The following is a 20,106-nucleotide window of genomic DNA, read 5'->3' on the forward strand; positions in this document are numbered from 1 at the left end:
TATAACATGTACGCATAAACTCTACATACCTGTCTTCTGCTCATGTCAGTCACAGTTTTTGACATTGCGATGTATTAAATAATGCAGCTTATGGAACTTGAGTATTGTCATACTGATGGAAGCAATGCCTGTCTCTATGATATACTACAACTATACACAGATCTGCTGCCTCTGCAGCCGCAGTTTCACATATGCAGCACATCAACCACATTTGAAAATACAATAAAACAACAGTAATATTACTGTTAAAAAACTTCAAAAGAATAGCATTTATTGGAAATACACATTTTATGTATCATTATAAATGTCTTTACTGTCACTTTTGACATTTAATCAATTTAATGCATGAAAATATTAATAAAAACAAATCTTAAATCATCTGGGTTGGCCAAGAATAGTCCATGAATGGTCTGCGTGGAACAAAAAAAAAGGAGCTTTGCATTCACAATTTTAAAGCACGTCTACGATAGCCAGATTTTGAGTGTGAAAAGCCCATAGGAGGATAAAAGGCAGGTGGAAAATTTTGTATGTGTGTTTGTGCCCAGCCTAACGACACTCAAATGTCCTATTTCCTCTCAAGCCATGGAAGAAGTATTTTATTTCCATTTCTCATTCTCACATGGCCACGTTATTCGTCAGCTGGACCGGAGGCCATTTTGGAAGTCTTATTCGGGCTGACGTTGTGCCAGGTTGGGGAAGGTTACTACAGGGCTAATGTGAGCAGCTCTGGTAATGAGCTCTCTAGGGGCACTGAGCTGCGCCCTCACAGGACCAAGAGCAGGGGTGAATTATGGTACTTGGATACAGAGTTACTGATGACTCCATTCGACAGACCGAGGATCAGACACGCTGGGCTGTTCATTAACCCCTGGCTTTATAGCATATTCACTGTGTGGTTCTGCTCCGCTAACCTGACCCTGACAGTACAGTGAGGTCACTGCTTGGCCAAACAAGCAGCTAATAAAATACTTGCGTGCCTTAGCGATAAGAAAGATGAAGAGTCGGCCATCATAAATGGCTGTGAATAAAGGCGCTATTTAGTCATAGCTTGCCAGACAAGAGTGGGTTTTTCATTTTTAAATATACAGAGAGATCATTAAATGACACAGAATGATATTCATACTAACAAAGAATGTGTGGAGTGCATCTACTGTAAAAGAGATGCTGACAGCTTTTGATCAAACATTTGGCAGGGAGAGTGGCGAGGCAATAAAATAATTGTCCTTGTTTGCCATTGAGTGGACTCATTTGCGAGCAAGGCAGGCTTATATCATCACACTAGCCTGACTGAACAGGGAACTGATGCTTAATGAATACATTACAATAAGAAGCGTGTTCCTGTCTCTGATTCTCCGTATGAATTTTAAAAGGCAGGTGATGAGAGATCAACAGCTAAGAGATGGAGAAAAGATTCTCTTTCTTCTCTTGGAAAAACTGTACAAAGCAACTAAGAGGAAGTCTCTTGACTCATCTGAGAAGAAAAGAGTTGCAGATAAAACACTAGCAGCAATATAGACATTAAAGTCAACATAAAACGGCATTCTCAACCCATTTGACTTTGATAACATGACATGTTTTCAAATAAAAAGCATTTTTATGAAGTTGAAAAAAATAGTAGGGCTTTATTTAATCCCTTGGGAATTGATTGGATTATGAAAAGTGGACATTCTGAAGCAGAACAAACCTGGACAAGCTTGCAGTCGATTGTGAAGGACTACCTGAGCACTATTAAGCAACCTAGGCCCACTGGAAAACATGCCTGCAGTGACATTTGTTGCATATTGCGTGTTTTATTGACATTTTCAGAGTGAAATGTTTAGTGAGTGGTGCTAAAATTGCATTCAGTTTTACCCAAAACCGATCAACGTGAATCTGGCAATGTTTTATTATGCTGACTGCATTAAAAGGTTAATGCTCTATCACGCTTGAACATAACATTACAACTACCTACACTAAACCCTACTCTAAATCTATCCAATAATGTTAAAGGGATCCCTGGGTATTAAGACTTGTATGGCTTAATATAACGTAAATGATGTCTCTTACTGAAATATATATAGTAGAAAACCCATTAAAGATTTATGTTATTTTTAAAAAATCACATCGTTTTATACATATTTTGGACTATGGGGGGCGCCATTATTCTGATGACGTAAAATGGTTGCACTCGGTGAGCTGCTGCTGCTACCTGTTACTATTTTTACCACAACACAACTCGGAATGGACAACTCGGAAAATAAAATACTGATATGATTACCACAGCTAGTGAAAGAGCTTACAGGTGGTGATGGATATAAGTATAGCTTTAAACCAAATGCTGTACCATCGATTTTTAAACGCCCTGGATATCGAGGGAAATCCGCGCTGAGAAACTCCTCTAGCAGCCGGCGCATGATTAGCGTCGGCATGTTTACATCCTAACAGATGGTATCGAGCGTTTCTTGTCTCAGCCGTTTGTAATCTCTTTCAGTGTGGTCTACTAAAAGACTCAATGGCATCACCGCTAAAGTGGAGAGAAAAAAGAAGCGGGTCTTTAGGAAGTTTTATCCATCCACAAGCATCTTCCCATTCCCACGTTTTTCGCCTGTACCAGGTGAGCTACTGAGCAAGTTTACTACATCAGAAAAGCCATGGAGTTAATTATATAATGGAAGCATCATGTATTAGCTTACAAATCATGTGCAATGATAAAAGTGTTTTGAGGTCATAACATTGTCCAAGGAACAGCATGAAAATAAGTGTTTTTAAATGAAAAATTGTAATCATAATTTGTATGAACAGTAATTTGTAAGTTGTTGGTGTTTTTTCTCTCCCAAAAAAATGAGTACCCAACGAGACAGGGTTTTATTTGATTGGTACACTGAAGCTAAAGCTCAAAGTGCACCCTTGAAAGTCTCTTTGTAAAATATGTCATAATTTGCTATTGTTGCAGTGAACTTTATGACATTGAATTAGGGGTGTGCGATATTGACAAAAAATAATATCTTGATCTGGGATTTTATCGATGATAATTAGACAATATTTTTCTGAGTGTGTTATTGTGCTGGGATCTTAAGGATTGTCGTGGACAGCTGACTCCTAAAGTTTTTGATATTCTTCATATTCTGTGTGGTGGTCAGTTCACACTGATATAAATTAATCTTTTCCAATAAGTTTAAACTCATTTTTACATTTTATGGGCATTTTACCTTTATAAAGCCATTTTTTCTAAAAGTATCCATTATCTTTTGAGTCAAATTCTTATATTTAATCAGTGAATTATGAAATCAGTATCAACAAAATTCATCTTTGCAATGCAGAGAAAACATAGAAGCTGCATCTGAAGTGGCATTTAGATGCATTTACACAGTTTAATGCAAGACATGAATGCATTTAACCTGCAATCATTTAAACGATTGATTCATTCAGGAACGTTTGGAGTGATTTTTATTGTCGAAATAACGCAAAAACAGGAAATGTGTCTAAAACGTAAGTCTCTTAATTAACCTCTTGTTTATTGAACTGTTGTAAAAAATAAAAAAAAAATCAATATCACATTTGTAATCATGGTAATTTTTTGTGTGAAATTGACTAACTAGGCCATATGAAGTGGTACAAAATAGCCTATATACATTTTCTGCCCCATTATCTTTAATTTTGTGTTCATTCTAAATGTAGTGAAAGTGCAGTGAAAGAACACACTCTACGCACACGCACTTGTCTAGACTTTATGTAATGAATGCCTGTACTCTGTAGGTGTTTTGAATGGTTTTTGCAAAATACTCGATAATGTCAAATTGCACATCATTTAAACAACAACTGCGATATTATCGCAGACGATATATATCGCACACCCCTACATCGAATTATATTAAATTACTGTGTAGATCTACAACAGCAGCCTAAAACGATGCTTAAACAGCTATTTGGTTATTAGTTAATATTAACCAGTTGGTTAGCACTGACCAATAAAAGGTGACATCTGACAAAAAGGAAATTCATGTCAGAGGTACTGCAAGTTATTAGATGACAAAGTATTTTTTTCTTTGTAATAACATGCACTGATGAATTGTGCAAAATAAGAGCAGGAACACACAAATAGTGTCAATTTTGATTTCATGTTGACTTCAAACATGAAGTGATGAGAAGCACAAATAGACAGTGATGGCCAATTTCCCCTTCAAAAGATGCAACAATCATATCTTAAACCTGCTTAACGTGTGAAAGATGCAATAATAAGAAACCAAAGCCAGAAAATAATTGTCCATTCAGACTCCCTGCCATTAAGATAATATCTATGAGTTGTGTGTGTGTGTGTGTGTGTGTGTGTGTGTGTGTCGTGTCAGTGTAGGGTGCCTGTAACACAATAACACAGTGGCAGGTCTATTTGGACGTCTTGTCAAGGGCACATCTAAAGGGCGTCCAACTGCTCTTTACAAGGGCTGCAGGAAGCCCAATTTCCACTCGCCGTTACTCGAAATCACAATGGCCAATGCTGGACGCCTCCAGCTGCCTCGTCCTTGAGCGGGGAGGAAGAACCAAGCGGGAGAGGCACACAATTACCTTTCAGATCAGCGGGGACGAGACAGAGTCAACACTCACATCTGTAATCTCACCTGGACCTAAACATTCCATGTTCAATAAAACAGAGACAACAAGATTACTGGTGATTCATGGGCTCTGAGCCAGAGTGGGCAGGGCCTGAGTGGGTCAGAATGATGTCAAAATGCCTCTATTCTGTATTCAAATGCATCATGCAACATTAACAAAAAAACAACAGGTCTTCCAATACAGGAATCTAAAAGGGTTTTGGGATTCAAAGGATGTTTTAAAGAAGCATACTTCATGTGAAACACTGCCTTGGCCAAAGTGCCTGCCAAAAAGTGGCTTTGGGTACTTTCACACCAAAAAGAGGTTAAGCACAACATCTTCTAAAAAATTCAGCAGTCTTGCACCTTTGTATTGCTTGGCACAATATTTAAGTGTCCTGGACAACTTTATATGCTTACATCTATGAAATAGGGCTGGGTCCTATACTGGGACCTTCCCAAAGACCTCCTAGACTCATGACTTATTACAAAAGTGACAGAGACATTTATGGCATTTATAATTTTTTTAAACTGATATTTTTGTTACATATTTTATGACTTTATTATTATCAAGTCAGTTATCACTTAACACTTAATAACTTTCAGTTGATTCATTCAAAAACAATGACTCAAAGTTACTCTTTATGAGTGAGTCCTTGAATCATTCATTCAAAGCACTGGAATATTTCATGAAACAATGTCTGCAATATTCTGCATGACAATATTACCTAAACTTAACAATTGCCTTACTAACTATTAATAAAGCAGCAAATTAGGAGTTTATTGAGGCAAATTTGTAGTTAATAGTTGCTTAATAGTGAGAGCTGAACCTTAGAATAAAGTGTGAAAATATTTTAAATATTTTAAAATGATTTAGTATTTAATGTTATACAGCGGGTAAAATAAGTATTGAACACGTCACCATTTTTTTCAGTAAATATATTTCTAAAGGTGCTGCTGACATGACATTTTCACCAGATGTCAGTAACATACAAACACATACATACAGTGGGGCAAAAAAGTATTTAGTCAGCCACCAATTGTGCAAGTTCTCCCACTTAAAAAGATGAGAGAGGCCTGTAATTTTCATCATAAGTATACCTCAACTATGAGAGACAAAATGAGAAAAAAAAATCCAAAAAATCACATTGTAGGATTTTTAAAGAATTACCGTAATTGGTAAATTCCTCTGTAAAATAAGTATTTGGTCACCTACAAACAAGCAAGATTTCTGGCTCTCACAGACCTGTAACTTCTTCTTTAAGAGGCTCCTCTGTCCTCCACTCGTTACCTGTATTAATGGCATCTGTTTGAACTCGTTATCAGTATAAAAGACACCTGTCCACAACCTCAAACAGTCCAACTCCAAACTCCACCATGGCCAAGACCAAAGAGCTGTCAAAGGACACCAGAAACAAAATTGTAGACCTGCACCAGGCTGGGAAGACTGAATCTGCAATAGGTAAGCAGCTTGGTGTGAAGAAATCAACTGTGGGAGCAATTATTAGAAAATGGAAGACATACAAGACCACTGATAATCTCCCTCGATCTGGGGCTCCACGCAAGATCTCACCCCGTGGGATCAAAATGATCACAAGAACTGTGAGCAAAAATCCCAGAACCACACGGGGGACCTAGTGAATGACCTGCAGAGAGCTGGGACCAAAGTAACAAAGGCTACCATCAGTAACACACTGCGCCGCCAGGGACTCAAATCCTGCAGTGCCAGACGTGTCCCCCTGCTTAAGCCAGTATATGTCCGGGCCCGTCTGAAGTTTGCTAGAGAGCATTTGGATGATCCAGAAGAGGATTGGGAGAATGTCATATGGTCAGATGAAACCAAAATAAAAAACTCAACTTGTCGTGTTTGGAGGAGAAAGAATGCTGAGTTGCATCCAAAGAACACCATACCTACTGTGAAGCATGGGGGTGGAAACATCATGCTTTGGGGCTGTTTTTCTGCAAAGGGACCAGGACGACTGATCCGTGTAAACGAAAGAATGAATGGGGCCATGTATCGTGAGATTCTGAGTGAAAACCTCCTTCCATCAGCAAGGGCATTGAAGATGAAACGTGGCTGGGTCTTTCAGCATGACAATGATCCCAAACACACCGCCCGGGCAACGAAGGAGTGGCTTCGTAAGAAGCATTTCAAGGTCCTGGAGTGGCCTAGCCAGTCTCCAGATCTCAACCCCATCGAAAATCTTTGGAGGGAGTTGAAAGTCCGTGTTGCCCAGCGACAGCCCCAAAACATTACTGCTCTAGAGGAGATCTGCATGGAGGAATGGGCCAAAATACCAGCAACAGTGTGTGAAAACGTTTGACCTCTGTCATTGCCAACAAAGGGTATATAACAAAGTATTGAGATGAAATTTTGTTATTGACCAAATACTTATTTTCCACCATAATTTGCAAATAAATTATTTAAAAATCCTACAATGTGATTTTCTGGATTTTTTTTTTCTCATTTTGCCTCTCATAGTTGAGGTATACCTATGATGAAAATTACAGGCCTCTTTCATCTTTTTAAGTGGGAGAACTTGCACAATTGGTGGCTGACTAAATACTTTTTTGTCCCACTGTCCATACAAAGAAACAAAACAAATAAATTCAGAAATTAAGTTGTGTAATAAAATGGAATGACACAGGGAAACGTATTGAACACATGGGAGGTGCAACAAGGCATAGAAAGCCAATCAGTAATTAGAAAGCAATCCTGCCCCTTGTCAGTGGAAATTAATATTAGCTGGTTCAGTCCCAACACCTACCAGGATGATGAAGATGAAAAAAGGGTGGACATTTCAGCAAGACAATAATCCCAAACACACAGCCAAGGAAACTCTCAATTGGTTTCAGAGAAAGAAAATAAAGCTGCTAGAATGGCCCAGCCAATCACCTGACTTGAATCCAATAGAATATCTATTGAAAGAACTAAAGATCAGAGTTCATAGAAGAGTCCTGCAGAACCTTCAAGATTTGAAGACTGTTTGTGTTTGTGTAGAAGAATGGGCCAAAATCACACCTGAGCAATGCATGCAACTAGTTTTTCCATACAGGAGGCATCTTGAAGCAGTCATTACCAAAACATGCTTTTGTACTAAGTGTTAAATAAATTTCAGTAAGTGTGTTCAATACTTTTTCCCTGTGTCATTCCATTTCATTACACATAACTTAATTTATGAACTTATTTGTTTTGTTTTCTTTGTATGTATGGATTACTTGGGTATCCAAGTACCATAATTCACCCTTGCTCTTGGTCACGCACTGTAAAAAATTAACATTTTGAAAAATTGTGGAAACTGAAAAATAAACATTGACTCAACAAATTGCTTCCCAAAAATTCCCCCCAAACAAAAAATACATTGTACTAATTTTATCTGAAGGTCTGAAGTTAAAATTAAAAATATACATTCACCGAACATATTAAATTGTGGTCAGCCAATCTATCAAGCAGAAGTGAAAAATCTGTGTTGGCCCAACGAGCCTTGCACCAAAAAACATGTGTACGCATGCGCCTGACAGAAACCGTTGGTGTAGTGAATTCAAATGTCTGTGTGCGAGAGAGCGGAGCCGATGCTGAGGAGTGACAAAACATTATTTCCAGACGGATTTTCCATCATCAAAGTTATGGTGAGTACAGAACTTTGTCTTTATTAAGTCATGTTTAAAAGTTGAGCCAACTTAAAATTTTAAGGCAACCAGCTTCAGCAGATTTTTGAGTTTGCTCAATTTATTTTTGTGGGAGATTCTCAAATTTTTGCTGTATAAGCTTAAAATGACAAGTTGAGAAAACTCAAAAATCTGCTGATGCTGGTTGCCTTAAAATTTTAAGTTGGCTCAACTTTTTTTTTTTACAGTGCAGAGTGCAGGTCTCGGTAATTTCAACATAAAAACGAAAAACGTGGGTATTACATTACCTTACACTACATTACATTACATTACTGCCTCTGATAAGTTAATGTAAGTATTCGCTAAACGAATTAAACCGAGTTTCCGAACGTTTTACTTTAGGACACAAAACATTTTATATAAATTACATTGTATTTTGCAGAATAATGGTGAATTCACGCCTGTTCTCATGTCATGTTGGCGTTATAATAACCTAGTTTAGCTCATACTGATCTCTCGGTAGGGGTGTATGATAGGCTATACGTTATATCGTCTGCGATAATATTGTAATTGCTGTTTTAACGATGTGGGGTTTGACATTATGAGTAATGTTACTTCGCAAAAACCAAACAAAACACACCTACAGAGTGCACTACGTAATGAAGGTTAGACTAGTGCGCATTAGAGTGTCTTTCACTGCATGATTCAGTCTATTATTAAAATGCATTTAGAATGATCACAAAATTCAAGATATGGGGGCAGAAAATGTACAAACCTGATTCCAAAAAAGTTGGGACACTGTACAAATTGTGAATAAAAACAGAATGCAATGATGTGGAAGTTTCAAATTTCAATATTTCATTCAGAATACAACATAGATGACATAAAATGTTTAAACTGAGAAAATGTATCATTTTAAGGGAAAAATAAGTTGATTTTAAATTTCATGGCATCAACACATCTCAAAAAAGTTGGGACAAGGCCATGTTTACCACTGTGTGGCATCCCCTCTTCTTTTTATAACAGTCTGCAAACGTCTGGGGACTGAGGAGACAAGTTGCTCAAGTTTAGGAATAGGAATGTTGTCCCATTCTTGTCTAATACAGGCTTCTAGTTGCTCAACTGTCTTAGATCTTCTTTGTCGCATCTTCCTCTTTATGATGCGCCAAATGTTTTCTATGGGTGAAAGATCTGGACTGCAGGCTGGCCATTTCATTACCCGGATCCTTCCTCTACACAGCCATGATGTTGTAATTGATGCAGTATGTGGTCTGGCATTGTCATGTTGGAAGATGCAAGGTCTGGATGGGAGCATATGTTGTTCTAGAACTTGGATATACCTTTCAGCATTGATGGTGCCTTTCCAGATGTGTAAGCTGTCCATGCCACACGCACTCATGCAACCCCAAACCATCAGAGATGCAGGCTTCTGAACTGAGCGCTGATAACAACTTGGGTTGTCCTTGTCCTCTTTAGTCCGGATGACATGGCGTCCCAGTTTTCCAAAAAGAACTTCAAATTTTGATTCGTCTGACCACAGCACAGTTTTCCACTTTGCCACAGTCCATTTTAAATGAGCCTTGGCCCAGAGAAAACGCCTGCGCTTCTGGATCATGTTTAGATATGGCTTCTTTTTTGACCTATAGAGTTTTAGCCGGCAACGGCGAATGGCATGGTGGATTGTGTTCACCGACAATGTTTTCTGGAAGTATTCCTGAGCCCATGTTGTGATTTCCATTACAGTAGCATTCCTGTATGTGATGCTGTGCCGTCTAAGGGCCCGAAGATCACGGGCATCCAGTATGGTTTTCCGGCCTTGACCCTTACGTACAGAGATTATTCCAGATTCTCTGAATCTTTGGATGATATTATGCACTGTAGATGATGATAACTTCAAACTCTTTGCAATTTTTCTCTGAGAAACTCCTTTCTGATATTGCTCCACTATTTTTCACCGCAGCATTGGGGGAATTGGTGATCCTCTTCCCATCTTGACTTCTGAGAGACACTGCCACTCTGAGAGGCTCTTTTTATACCCAATCATGTTGCCAATTGACCTAATAAGTTGCAAATTGGTCCTCCAGCTGTTCCTTATATGTACATTTAACTTTTCCGGCCTCTTATTGCTACCTGTCCCAACTTTTTTGGAATGTGTAGCTTTCATGAAGTCCAAAATGAGCCAATATTTGGCATGACATTTCAAAATGTCTCACTTTCAACATTTGATATGTTATCTATATTCTATTGTGAATAAAATATAAGTTTATGAGATTTGTAAATTATTGCATTCCTTTTTTATTCACAATTTGTACAGTGTCCCAACTTTTTTGGAATCAGGTTTGTATATATTTACATAATTTCAAATGGTTAATCAACATCACATGAAGAGTGACGTTTTTTTCTTCCACAAAGCAACATGATTACAAATGTGATATTGATTTTATACAACAGTTCAATAAACAAGATGGTAATATTAAGGGACTTACGTTTTAGACACAGGGCGAATTCCAAACAGAAGTGAGAATCCCTATGCCCTACTCCCTTCGAAGGGCAGAGCCCTTGATGTGTGTTCTTTGAAGGGTGTAGGGCATTACTGTCTTGTATAAGCGTTTGTAACTCTCTTGGCGAAGGGAATGACGGACAAAATGTTACCTTGACAACGCTGCACGTGCGTGTAGCATTCAGCGCTCCAATAGTTGTTGCAAATAAATATTCCTTCTTATTGTTATTATTTTATTCAAATACTGTTTAATTGTGTCTTATTTACTATTAAACTTTTTCAAACTAAACTTGCTAACAATACAGTCTTAAATCATATTTTTATCACTGACGAAAATATTTTGTATTACATAAAAATAAAGAAAAAGTTTATTTGCTTATTCTACTTACGTTTGTATGTAAAGTAAAAATAAACCCCAACTTCGCTTTAAAATGCATCACAATATCTCCTAAGTGAAGATCACATGATCACAAACGGAAATCACTTCTGTGAAGTGACCATCGCATGTTACCTTCACTAATGGACTTCTGGAAGGGCCCTTCATGAAGGGAATCAGTTGCTCACTTTCGTTGGGAACGTCCCTACAAATGGCGTCCCCTTCCCGAAGTGCCCTTAAATGGCGCAAAAAAGCTGTTTGGAATTCGCCCACAATATTGGATGTTTTTGCTCTATTTCACCAACAAAAATAATTACAATTTGCGTCTCTGAGCAACATGTCGGTGTTTCGTTCCAGAATGAATCAACCGTTTAAATGATTCGGTTCAATCGCTTATTAACAGTGACTGCCACCTACTGGCAGTTTTAATTTCACATTTAAAGTATCTTTTCATTTTTTAAATAATTCCAAATATCAGTATTCAACGTTTTAATGTTTAAAATATCAAAACATTATTCATGCAGTTGTAACTGTAGCTTAAATGGTTCATGTCCTGCATTAAACAGTTTGTAAATGTTTCTAAATGCCACTTCAGATGCAGCTTATGTGTTTCCTCTGCATTGCAAAGATGCATTTTGTTGATACTGATTTCATTTGCTTGGTAACAGCCCAAATGTCTTATTCTAATTGACTACTAAAATGTAAGAATTTGACTCAAAGGATGATGCACATTTTTATAAAAATGGCTTTATGTAGGTAAAAATGCCCATAAAAGGTAAAACTCAATTTAAACGTATTGGAAAAGATTAATTTTTATGACTGCTGTGAACTGACCACCACACAGAATATGCAGAATATCAAAACTTTAGGAGTCCACGGTAGTCCTTAAAATGTCAGCACAAAAACAAAAAAACAAAATATCATCCGTCTAATTATTGTTATCGATAAAATCCCAGAAAATATTGAGATATAATTTTTGTCACACACCTCTATCTCTCGGTTACCTGAAGTTACTATTTATTGAACTAATTTATTTTTATTTCACATTATGATTATTATATTAAATGTATGAGGCACAAGGAAAACGTTTCTGCTTTAACAATTTTTTTTGTTCCCCTCAGTGTAACCCACCATTGCTAGGTCTGAGCTTACGAGGCACCATTTAGTCAGGAGTCAGAAGTGTAAAAAAGGAACCACTATGAATTTCACAGTGAGTATTTAACTCAGTTCTTATTGAATATGTTAATTCCATATTAGTGTCAAATACTTTGAGCTCTTAGATGTAATTTGTGTGACGTGGCTCTGTGTAATGCAGGCTGCATAAGTTATTGAAGTTATATGTAGACTTATATTGACATTGCTATTTTATATTTTTTTTACGGAGCCATTGGAGAACCACACAACTGCAATGAAAATTGGAATAGTAAGCATCAACAGTTGCATTTCAAGAGCCCTGTCAAGTGTGCTAAATGTCTCCGTTGTCCTGGAAGAGGAGGTGGTGATTCACAACTTAGGAGACTTTGTAAATGTATTTATTGTACTCTTTGGATTATTGTATGCACTCAACATGGAGTACAACAAGGATTTACAGTAACGCAACACGAGTTTTGTTTGCAGAAAAAGACAAAAAACAATTTACTACTTTATTTACAAAATAATATCCAAAGTGTGGTGGTGCTTCCCCAATTGGCTTGCAGATCAATGTTTTAGTAAATAAGGTGGTTATTTATTTATTTTTGCGCAAACAAAGCACTCATGTTGCTTCCTAAAATTGAGGTTTAAACCACTGGAGTCACGTTGATTACTCTAATGATGTCTTTCCTACTGTTCTGGACCTTGAATGTGTAAGCTGCATAGCTTTCTATGGAGGGACGGAAAGCTCTCAGATCTCATCAAAAAATATCTTAATTTGTGTTCTGAAGATGAACAAAGGTCTTACAGATGTAGAATGACATGAGGGTAATTAATGACAGAATTTTCATTTTTTAGGTGAACTAACCCTAAAAAGTTCAAAGTACCTCTTATGAGATTATTTATTTATTTTATTTTATTTTTTGGCAAACATTTGAAGTGTAAGTTTCATGAGCTCAAAGTACCTTTTGTGAGAATGCTAATATTCAGGAGACATTACACTAAACACTGGTTGAAGTAACCTCAGATAAATTATTACATTTTATGTTTTTTTTTTATATTTTTGCATGTTTGTGAATGTATTAATGTTTAAAGTGCAATTCATCAGCTTTGTGTATCTTATGAGAATTAAAATGCATGATTTTGTAAGGTTTACTGTGTAGAAAATTTCTAAATGTATTTATCATTGTAGGGTATTTTTACAATATTGTTGTAGATTTTATTAAAAATTTATTAAAATGTGTCCGTGTTCAGTGTATTTTGTTTATATGTTTTTTTTTTTTTTTTTTTTTTTTTAATCATTTTCTTTTGGGACAACGGGGAATAAATAATTCATTAAGGTTGCTTTAGCAGTATACATTTGCCAATATACATTTTTAGATTAGGTGTAACAAAACAAAAAATGTATGCTACTACTATTTAAAATATTTAATTGGGCCAATAACATGGTTTGGTAGATTTAATGTTTTTCCAGTTGGCTCAACATATTATTTGTCATCGAGCCAATATTAACAGACTGTTGCCACAATTGAAAAAATTCAATTCGCAGAAATTCAATTGGGCCAATGGAAAAATGAGATGTAATCAGTCACTAGAAAATTTTGATTTGGGGAGGTCTGAAATGTTTTACAGTGTGTGAGGGCACAGCTCGGCGCCCCTAGAGAGCTCATTACCAGAGCTGCTCACATTAGCCCTGTAGTTACCGACATCTGGTGAAAATTTCATGTCAACAGCACCTTTAGAAATATATTTACTGAGAAAAACGGTGACGTGTTCAATACTTATTTTACTCACTGTATATGTTGGCATTATGTAGTACTAATAAACAACCAATGTGCTAATAATATGCATGCCAATAAGCAACTTAATAGTGAGAATTGGTCCCTATACTAAAGTGTTACAAGTTTTTTTTAAACTCGATTTTCAGCAACAATAGCAGTTTCTGAGCAAAAATTGTAATTATATATTTCAAATATCATCACAAGGCTGTACATTTTTTTACAAGATAGAACATTATTTTAGTTTTATTGCCCAGCTCTAGTTTTAAGCACAGTTAAAAAAAAAAAAGAAACCAGAGGAAAAAGCAAACGGGCCAAAAAGTGCTAAAAAGATTTTCATCTTTTTGGCACTGAGCCTTCTTCCAAACCTAATTCATATTTATATAAGCCGACATTTTATCTGTTAAAAAACTTGAAGGGGGGTGAGGGGATGCTAAGAGATAAAGAGCAGCGGAATAGGCTAGCATGCAGAGAAGAGGAAAACATTTGGTGTGAGTCCTACAAACATACTGCAACATAAGCTGGAAGGCCTGTTTGTTCTCCATCAGTTAAGACACTGGCATGGTTCCATGCTCAACACATCAGACTAACGATAATGCATCAGTGAAAGAAAATGTTTTATCTTTTTCTGATGTTAACTTTTGTTTTGTTCCCCCTTTGTATGATTTCAATTTCATGTTAAAATTACTAGTTAAGAATCCAAATTAATCTGCACTTGCTCTGAGCTTTAAAAGTACTCAAAAGAGAAAAGTGTTAGTGAAATGTGAAGGTGTCTGAGGGACCGCATTCTATATTAGATGATTTGCTCCTTAGAGACCATTAAAGTCACGAGGCTCTCCAGTCATAGGTGAGGATTGTCTTTGTGTGTGTGTGTATGTGCTAGATGAGGTGTATGTGCTAGATGAGATGTCTGACGTCTCTGACGTGTCAGGTTTAGATGAAGCAGCCTCTTCACCGTGCTAAAGGTCTAACCAGCCAGTGATTCAACAAGAGCTGGTACAAGAGGCTCATCAGGGTCAATTAGCCCTTTAAAGCCCACTTATTACATTAGACTCTTCACAGCTGAACTCATCCAGTTGATTGGCCAATTGTGTTAAGTTACTGGTTTGTTCCTTTTGAAAAGATTTGAAAGAAGAAAAAAAAAACCCCAAGTACTATTGATTCTTGAGACGATGGTAATAATTTTCCATGAGAAAAGGAAGGAGAGAGAGAGGAAGAAATGGCAAGCCAGCACATCATGCAGATGAGTCCTCAGGTTCAGAACTGAACTGTACAGTTTGGTTTTGGGATTATATGGACAAATATTCCAATGGTGGTTTAAATTGCAATATGATAAACATTTAACATTTATTATTTCTCCTGCTAAGGTATCAAGGCTAAATGTACAAAAAGACATAAAATTCATAATTAAACATACTGAATAGGATGTGCAAAACACTAAAACTCCCAATAAAGTCATGCTCTGCTGCCAATAGAAAGACTTACACTTCAAAGGCTCTCTTTACAATTCACACTGTCCTTGGACTCGTGAGTGTAGTTTTTTTTTTAAATCTCTTTTTGATCTATTTTAGTTATTATAGTGTTTCAGGTGAATTTTGAATTATTGTACTGCGTGAATTTTGATGGTACATGATAAAAAATTATTCCACATAATTTTTGGGTTCATTTGGGAACGTTTTATTGATAAAAATAAATTTTTGACCACCCCTCACCCCCCATCCCAAAATATTTTTTCGTTGCCTCAGGGCAACGTTATGCAACAAAGGTGCAAAATCACGAAGGAAATTCTCCATTCACATATCATAGGGCAATGTTCAGAGAGCAATACAAAATCACAAATCTGTCAAAAATATGTCAAGAAATCAATAAGAGAAAAGGGAAAAACACTATGCAGTAGAGGGTTAATGTACATTTAAATTGAATTTCTAAAACAATTGAATTTCAATTGTCTTACTGAACAACTTCTTAAGATTCAATACTACTACAACTAATAATAATCCAAGAATATAGTCACACCACTATAGATATGTAGTTACATTCACAGCCTAATGTCGTTTTTGCAGTTAATAATAATCACATTATTTTATTTCAATTGGTTTTGCAGCCTTGGTGCTGAGGATAACATTTTGAGCGCCTTGGAAACATTAGTCCAACGTTTTCGCATTACAAAAAGAATCCAGCTTCATCAGCATTCACACGGCATCGCACACTCGCCGCATTACACAAAGAATCACGTCACGTCCTTTAAAGTCGCCCTGTCCTGAGGATCAGTAGAACAGCGGCGATGGACTGTGTGCACATACAGTGTCGTTTATCAAAGCTCTGCTGTTTCTCTTTCTGTCTCCTGCTGTCTGACTGTGCTCTGGGAACACGCTGCCTCTACCTGCAGCTAGTCAGTAAATGATGATTTATACCTCCTGCAGTCAGAAGTCACATTTTGATAAATCGGGATGAAGTCTCAGATGTAATTTTTAGGGCCTGCAGTTGTCCGTGCGCGTCTTTGTATGGTGATAAATGGAACGGGATGGTCACTCTCTCTCCTTCTCCTTTTCCATCTCCGCTGACAGGATTTGGGGTCCTCTGGTGAGCACATTAAGCAGGCAGGTGCTCGTTTTTGATTGGGAACACAACTAAGTCATCCTTGGCCAGGACACCACTGCTCCCTCGCTGCGACCCATGTCAGGATTAATCAGTCGGAGTGTGAGATACACGGGGGGAATAAAGCCACCACGGGAACAATGTCCAACTCGCTCGCTCAGCATGACCCTTATCAAAAAAACCTGCACTGGTCACCACTGTGAACCTCTTTTCTTCCGATTTTTATTTTTCACAGATTTTTTCAGCCTCCCTCTCTCTGTACTAAGTTTCCAGCAATAAGCAACTTATTTATCTGCTCTGAACAAAACCGAGGTGTGACTCAACACAATCAGAACCAATCAGAATGTATTCAGTATAGCTGAGAGGCAGGACTGAAAACAAATCTTCGATAGCAGGTTACATTTATTAGTAACAATTATCGGAATAAACAATTATTTTGAATGAAATATTTATAAAATATAGCTAATTTCCTTATGGTTTCAAAGCAAAAGCGGCATCAATTATAGAATACAATAGCTTCAAATGAGGCACATCCAGTCAGAAATTAAGTTTCATAAACTTCTATTTGCACTTTCACTGAAAATTTTTTTTTTATTTTAGCTACATTTAATGAAACAAATTTAGTTGACTAACTTTCAACATTTTTTAAAATTTATTTAAATGTAGCTAAAATAAATTGATTGCAACCACTTACCTTAAAATTATTGGTATATTTAATTAATCTTTTTTTTTTCTTTTTTTTTTTTTTCAATTTCTCAAATAATTGTTGTACATTAGAAAAAGGTTTGTAATTTTAACAGTTTGTAATTTTAATCTTACAGTAAAAAAAAAAATTTAATTGGTTAATATGTACAGTGAAAAACTGTATGTAGTACTGTAGTAGATCTAACAGGATATTTTATGTAATTTTACAGTAAAATACAGTTTAATGTACAGTTTGAATAGTCATCTTAAAATTTACAGTGAAAAACCGTAAACTGACATTCCCATAATTGTGGAAAGGCTACTTGATGAAATTTAATTCATCATGTGCCTCTTTTACCACTTGTATTACTATGCTGGTTATCAGTATATTATACAAGTACAAAATATCTTTTACTGCATTGCATGGAATGTTAAAATTATATTTTGTTAAGTTAATTTTTACCACAAATTTAAGTTCAGCCCTGTAAAACCTAAAACATTGCTATCATATTTTTTACGGTAATGTGCTGCCATATTTTTTTTACAGTACATTTTCTGGGATTATTTTTTATAGTACTCTCTCTACTTCTCATCACTGCTTTCCTACAAAAATGCTACTTCCAGAGTTTCTCTTTAACAGTGTTCATACCTATATTTTCTTACCCATCTCTCTTCTCCCCCAAAGAAATGCTATTTAAGTTGCAATCATGAGAAATCCATCCCCACAGAGCTCTGTCAGAAGCGTTCCCCCATGCTTTGTATTTTTGCTCATCAAAAAGCCATCTTTTGAGAGCACGTTACTTACAGAGCAGTGTAAAGGTGGCGTCTTATTAAATTTCACTGGATGCTTTGTAATGAAACAGGAGATTGGCTTAAGTAGATAAACCCTCTCACTGGAGAAGTGGAGGAAGAGAGGGGGTGAGCGAGGGAGACGAGCTGCAGCTGACAAAAGCTTCGATTTCCTCTCCTGTTTACTAAGCGTGGATATTTTCCGACCGGTCAGCAGCGCCTGCATAATGCCATTTTTGTCCCTGCTGAAATACACTCACGAGCCTATCACAGTAATCAAGAGAATCCCTTCCCCCATCTACCTGAGTCTAATGTCAGCCTGTAAATGAAGCGGCCTGACTTTCATTTCAAACTGCATGCGATCGATAAGCAGCCACGCTGCTTCCTCTTCCTTTCTCTGTTCCCTCTCAAGCCTTGAAAGTACTACTAACAGCAGTGAAGGAGGTCAGGGAAACAACTTAAGCAGTGGCATAGCACGCTAGCATCAAATCATTTGCTAATCTTTGAATTTATAAAATGTGCAGTAGTGTAAATATCACTCTGTACTGCCCTGTCTGACTGTTTAAAAGACAAGCCTTTTTAGTTTTCTGCCACCAGCTTTGAACAAGGGTCCAAAATGAACAAATTTGATATTGTTTTCTGTAAAATTTAGTTTAAACAACAGTAAAACGATGCCTTCCTAGTTACCTACGCCATAGCCTCAACGCCGTAAGCTGTGCGTCGGTTTTCATTTATACTTCTGCGTCGTCGTCCGCGTCGACGTGCAGTACACATGCAGACCGCTAGTCTGCAGTGTCCACGGGCATGTTGCTGGTGTAACCCGCAGTACCACGGCAAAAGCCGAAGAAGAAGCGGCTCGTCGGAGAAGCTGTGGTGGCGGCAAATAAATATCAAATCATTAAATCATTATTTAAAACTACAAAAAGGAGACAACAACGGAACAGGAGAAGATGGCATTCTTTCAATCTCCACAAGGACGTGTACCACAGCAAATCAACATTGTTTGTCGCGGACAACTACTGATGTATAATGCTATGTAGTATAATAAATGATAAGACACTTGTTCTTTGCTTTGTTTTATTTTAAATAAGAAGGTGTAACATTAAACTATATTACAGTGCTCATAAACGCACACAAAACTCAAGTACATACGGAAGGAGGGGTTCTAGCAGACCAATCACAGCGGTTGCATTCCGTGTAGAATTGACGCGCTGTTAGATTTTTGTCAGGTACGGCGTAGGTTATGGCGTAGGCCTGTGCGTCTCTGCGTAGGCTACGGCGTAGGTTCGACGCAGAAGTATAAATTGGGCTTTAACATTTTAGTTTATTTTAATTTTTCTAATTACACTTAAAAACATTTTTTCATTAAGATTTTAATTCAGCAAGGATGCATTAAATTGGTAAAAAATTACACTGTACAAAAAATGCTTCAAAATATAATGATCTATCAAAGAATGCTGAAAAATATGCATCATAAATTTTAAACCGTTTTTTTAAATATCATATATATATATATATATATATATATATATATATATATATATATATATATATATATATATATATATATATATATACACACACATACATATATAAAATAAATGTTTCTTGAACACCCAATTAACATTTTAAAATGATTTCAGAAGGATCATGTGACACTGTAGACTGACTGCTAAAATTCACAGAAATAAACTACATTTTAAAATATAATAAAAACAAATAATTTACTTTAAATTATAATAATATTTAACAATATAACTTTTTTATTGTATTTTTGATCAAATAAATGTAGCATTGATGAGAATGAGACTTCTTTAAAAAAATAATAATAATAAATAAATAAAAATCATACAAACCCCAAAATATTTAAACAGAAGTGTCAATTTAAATTTGAACTGCAATTCTGCAACCTGTTTGCTTCCTTAATTCCAAGTAAATTTAAATTTTAGAATTGAATTGGAATTTTGGATAAAGATTTAAGGTAAAGACTGAAGACTTAATTCTTAATTAAATTCTGTATAGAATAAGTTCCAGAACTCCATTTGGGGACAAATGTAAATAACAACATCACAA

General features: G+C 36.4%; 1 protein-coding gene across 4 annotated transcripts in view; it reads right to left on the reverse strand.

Moving 5' to 3' along the window:
- unc5a (unc-5 netrin receptor A) overlaps positions 1-20,106 on the reverse strand; it is a 202,191-nt gene that overhangs the window by 43,784 nt on the left and 138,301 nt on the right. The window lies entirely within an intron of this gene.

Source organism: Onychostoma macrolepis, chromosome 14 (genome assembly GCF_012432095.1).
Source record: "Onychostoma macrolepis isolate SWU-2019 chromosome 14, ASM1243209v1, whole genome shotgun sequence".
Taxonomy (NCBI): Eukaryota; Metazoa; Chordata; class Actinopteri; order Cypriniformes; family Cyprinidae; genus Onychostoma; species Onychostoma macrolepis.